The sequence below is a fragment of the Ostrea edulis genome, chromosome 10, assembly GCF_947568905.1.
Source record: "Ostrea edulis chromosome 10, xbOstEdul1.1, whole genome shotgun sequence".
In the NCBI taxonomy this organism is placed as follows: domain Eukaryota; kingdom Metazoa; phylum Mollusca; class Bivalvia; order Ostreida; family Ostreidae; genus Ostrea; species Ostrea edulis.
The window spans coordinates 9,489,060-9,493,492 of record NC_079173.1 but is presented as its reverse complement, the minus strand read 5'-3'; the positions used below and the strand labels follow the sequence as shown (position 1 = coordinate 9,493,492).

The window sequence follows — 4,433 nt, the reverse complement described above, 5'->3', positions numbered from 1 at the left end:
GGGACAGTTTCGCACAATAGGCCAAGTCACCTTTTAAAAAAATGGAAATACCCCATATTTGAAGTGGTATTACATGTGTAAAAATGTATACATGTCAAATGTAGCCGAGTGTTTAATACAAAAGTTGTCATATACAACATGTAGGTGTCACCATGATTCCTAGCATATAGATGGGTGTAAATACGAAACTAAGATACGTGGTCAGTTGTTGAAGAAATTCCGGTAAAAACAGGCATGCTCCAGCAAAAGGTATGTAGCTGAGAGGGAAGGTGGATGGCCCTAAATGAAAGGTAGATATTTAAGAAGGGATGATAGAGTTCTTGATTGTGCACAGTGTCTAAATCCCCACGCTTGGTACTGTGATGGTGTGGGGACGGTGAGGAGTAGCCCAAATGAGATAAAATTAAAGCACAAAAGGGGCACCTGCTCAGAGCATGTTGTGTGCACCAGCACCAGTATGTATAGATTACATGTAATTTAGGGTCATACTTTATTAACTACATCAATATGAAATACTTGTAAGTATTGGCATTAAAGGGAAATATGATTTTTCATTACTCTGTCATAATCTGACTTTGATGTACACCCCCTACCCTCATGTTTCAGAACCAAAGAAAATGTCACCTGAAAAATTCTGTAAAATTGTTAAGTCGTACGTAAATTCGATCATTACGAAATTATCTCCCTTGCGTTGAACAGAATTTCAACCTATGAAATAAATTAGAATTTTCACATCATACATTTTCTACCAATCGCACTAAACTACATACACCGTCTTCCCGTGGAGATCCGGGTTAGAATACGTCCTCAGTACCCATTGCTTGTCGTAAGAGGCGACTAAACGGGACGGTCCTTCGGATGAGACCGCTAAAACCGAGGCCCCGTGTCACAGCAGGTGTGGTACGATAAAGAACCCTTCCTGTTCCAAGGTCGTAAGCGCCGAGCATAGGCCTAAATTTTGCAGCCCTTCACTGACAGTGGTGACGTCTCCATATGAGTGAAAACTTCCCGAGAGGGACGTTAAACAATATACAATCAATCCTTGGAAGAGGGTAATAAATTCTTAGATATGAACACATTTCTTGGCTTATCCACCTTATTTCATTTTAACCAGTTTTACTTTAATGTATTTACATCTGTGTACATAAATTAAATTTGCAATCCAAAATATATAGTTCAATGCACATAAACATATATAAAAGGGAATAATAATTGAAAATATACTCGAGCTTAGTCTTTCAAGCGTGTCACTTCGCATGATCGAGCATACAAATATTACTCAATGATGGGCTGTATGGATTTGATAAAAGTGAGTTTGGGTGACTATGCTATGTTCATTCTTTAATTGTGATTGGTCAATAAGAACAAACGCAAATCCTGTTTCATTGAAATTTATGAGAAGCCTCACCCAACATTGTGCACGCTTGATCAAGCGAAATGCCACACTGTTATAAGAACGACAGTAGGTTACATGGGTGTTACCGGTCTCATTATGGTGATTATGTAAGAAAACGCCATCTGATACAAGTTTTGTGAATTTGAAATAATGGCCAGAATATTTCAAAAGACCAGAACTCCATCGAATGAACCTAAAGTGAACGCCTGTATGTGATTAATGTTGATTAAATTTTTCTTACTGGTAGAGATAATAAAAAATTGGATATTTATTTATTAATATCATCTACAAACTCTGAGGCAATGAAATTTTATTTCATTCCCAAAAACCCTATAAACATGTCTGCATTGTAGCACTTACATGTATCAAATAAAAATACAATCATCAATACAAGGCAATTAATTTGTCAAATAAACCATCATCAAGGTGTTAAAGGGTCTATTACCTTTTTTTGGCAGTCCCGGTAAACAATGGTGATGATGGATGGGGGTGGGGATGGTCATTGCCTAGTTCCATCATGTTAAGGCCACATCTTACACAAGGTTATAAAAACCAACACGGACAGATATCTATTCACTTCACGGGAGCTTCTGGGAACACCATATACACGGATTCATAAGGTAAAACAAAGTTCGGAATTTTACATAATTATTATATTCAGATTAATAATGATTATGTACATAATTTTATGTAATTCCAAACCAAAGTCGGTTCATGTGAATAAAACAATTGAGAATTATTTGAATTTCCGTGTAAATAAGAAGCTAGACCACCATCGTAATATGAAGTGGTGCGACCACGTGATGAAATTCCATGAAGCCCCAGACATCTCATTAGATTTGCTGATTACGCCCATTTAATATCACAATGAAGTTTTAAAGATGGTTGATCATTATTAACGTATGCATATGAAACAAATCCATCGGGCAAATATGAAATGGAGAAATTGCCATCAGTCGTTCACCATGACGACGCGCTTACCCCAGACACACTATGTGGAGAACAATTTTAATTTTTTTTTTTAAATCTTTCTACTTAGGATCTCTCTTTAAAGGTTTTAAAAATTCGTATTTCACAACGATTTCTAGTTAATCGTGCCCAGGCTGAAGCTGGCAGACACAAACCAGCAGTCAATCAGTCCGAAGAAAAGAGATCCATCAAAGTACTGAGAGTACTCTGACGATAGTCTACCGGTACATTTTTATCTATCTCTTGATAACTTTATTTTCATTGTCTACCGGTACATTTTTATATATCTCTTTATAACTTTATTTTCATTTGATCACCCCATATCTAAGAATACGACATATCTGAAAAATGACCATAACCGCGGGAGGTCCTAGTTGGTACAATATGTACCCCCTAGAGCTCCAAACTGACTTCGGGAAATGATATCCCCAAGATTTCCCTACCTTGCTTCAATACTCGTTTCGTGGACTCTTTTCAAAGAGTAAGAATTTATCAAATTATATTATTACCCTATGATATGTAACATTAGGAACTTGTAGGTGAACGCTATTGCCCTCATAGGCTGACCTGACCCCTTTTAATTGCTCCATGGGTTCATTTACATCTCTCTTAACCAGTTTTGTTTCAATCGATCATCCAATCATTCAATAAGTATAGGTCTGAAGAGTGACCACACCCTTGGACATCCCCAGGTGGTACCCCTATAACACAAAAACTGGGGGAGGGAAATGATCGCCCAAGGCGCCCCCTACCTTGCCTTGATATTCTTTTCGTGGACTCTTAAGAGATTATGAAGCTATCAGCCTCTACGTTTACGCTGTAGGATGAATAATTGTGATAATGAAACTGTTCTGGCGAGCTAATATGTTCTATGAACAATCACAGTTAACATTCTGTTCATTATCTAATAATAATTTTATCAATTCATTTTGACTGATTATTTGCTAATTTTGAATATTCCGTCTACGTACTTTTGATTATTTTCCCTATTGGCTGCTTATCTTCAGCCCAGTCTCATAGTACGTGGTACATTTGTAACTTACATTTCGTATTGAATAAAATGGTCGTTTGAAATGAATAAAACAATTTCGTTGCAGGTGACGATGAAAGAGCTACGATTTTTAGGTTTGCTTTTACTTCTGATGAACACTTGCTTTGCAGACGACGATGAAAACGACGGATGCGAACTTATTTTTGGTCCAGATATTGGAGAAATATTGCCACGTGGTCAGGTACAGTTCATCGACCCCTGCGTATTTTGTGAATGTCCTGTAGACGCACTTCCGGGGGCGCATGCGTCGTGCGACAGGCTACGGTGTGAGCAACTTCCTAGGAATTGTACGAAACCCGTATTGTTGAAGGGAGACTGTTGTTATACATGTGAATCAAGCCAATAGTCTACAATACACAAACCTCAACGAGTTTTTAATGTTTCTGATATTATAGAATCATACAGTAGTTAACAATTAAGATATTGTATAGCTCTTTTTGGTGTTTTTTCTCTCATTCCAATTCACCTTATTCCTTTCTTATAGTATATAAAAGATAAATGAATGATGTTTATCAACTTTGAAATGATTGCATGTTCGTCAAACGTTGCAGTTGGAGTCAACTTATTATAGCCGACTGAATTGTCCAGAAAGCAAAAATTCAGGGGACGGAATTTGAAGATTATAATTGTTTTAAACTTGGAAATAAATGCATAAAACTGTTATTGTTTACAGGAGATGACGTATGCTTGTATCAATGAACAGGATGGTTTTAATGAGAGCATTATGTTTCACGTCCCTTTGAGAATTTATCTCCTATATAGAGATATCACCAGCTGGTACCACAAATTTATGACATTAATTATATCAGTATTTTGTAACCCCCCCCCCCCCCCCCCCCCCGGCATGCAGTACCAGACGAAACATAGCTAAAACTGGTATACTTACATAATGTATTTGATTCAAATAATATTGTACAAAATACGCACATGTAAAATTAACTGAAATGTGTATATAATTTATTCTATTAATCAAATCAAAAATTTCTCGTATATTGCTGCAATTTCTTGCACTAATAT

The 4,433-nt window shown here is 36.8% G+C and overlaps 1 long non-coding RNA gene across 2 annotated transcripts; it reads left to right on the top strand.

Annotated features, from left to right (window-relative positions):
* The first annotated feature begins 1,864 nt into the window (after positions 1-1,864).
* Positions 1,865-4,079, top strand: LOC125666478 (uncharacterized). 2 transcript variants are annotated; one of them, XR_007366687.2, is made up of 3 exons: positions 1,865-2,016; positions 2,485-2,589; positions 3,463-4,079. It is a non-coding gene; the product is annotated as an uncharacterized LOC125666478 (long non-coding RNA). The 2 variants fall into 2 exon arrangements; XR_008799315.1 differs by lacking the exon at positions 1,865-2,016 and having other exon boundaries at positions 2,299-2,589.
* The last annotated feature ends 354 nt before the right edge of the window (positions 4,080-4,433 follow it).